Consider the following 519-nt stretch of genomic DNA (forward strand, 5'->3'; position numbering starts at 1 on the left):
CAATGCAAACTATATATCCGCACATTATAGCACAGCCCCTCTAGACAGCCGCGCAGTACACCTTACAACTGAATTTATAAGCGCATTTCTACTCCGAATTCTACTCTTGGAGCCTGTTTTTTGATCAGGTCAATGCAAACTATATATCTGCACATTATAGCACAGCCCTTCTAGACAGCCGCGCAGTATACCTTACAACCGAATTTATAAGCGCATTTCTACTCCGAATTCTACTCTTGGAGCCTGTTTTTTGATCAGGTCAATGCAAACTATATATCCGCACATTATAGCACAGCCCATCTAGACAGCCGCGCAGTACACATTACAACCGAATTTATAAGCGCATTTCTACTCCGAATTCTACTCTTGGAGCCTGTTTTTTGATCACGTCAATGCAAACTATATATCAGCACATTCTAGCACAGCCCATCTAGACAGCCGCGCAGTACACCTTACAACCGAATTTATAAGCGCATTTCTACTCCGAATTCTACCCTTGGAGCCTGTTTTTTGGTCAGG

The sequence above is a fragment of the Amblyomma maculatum genome, chromosome 9 (assembly GCF_055883805.1).
Source record: "Amblyomma maculatum isolate TAMU_Amacu chromosome 9, ASM5588380v1, whole genome shotgun sequence".
NCBI lineage: Eukaryota > Metazoa > Arthropoda > Arachnida > Ixodida > Ixodidae > Amblyomma > Amblyomma maculatum.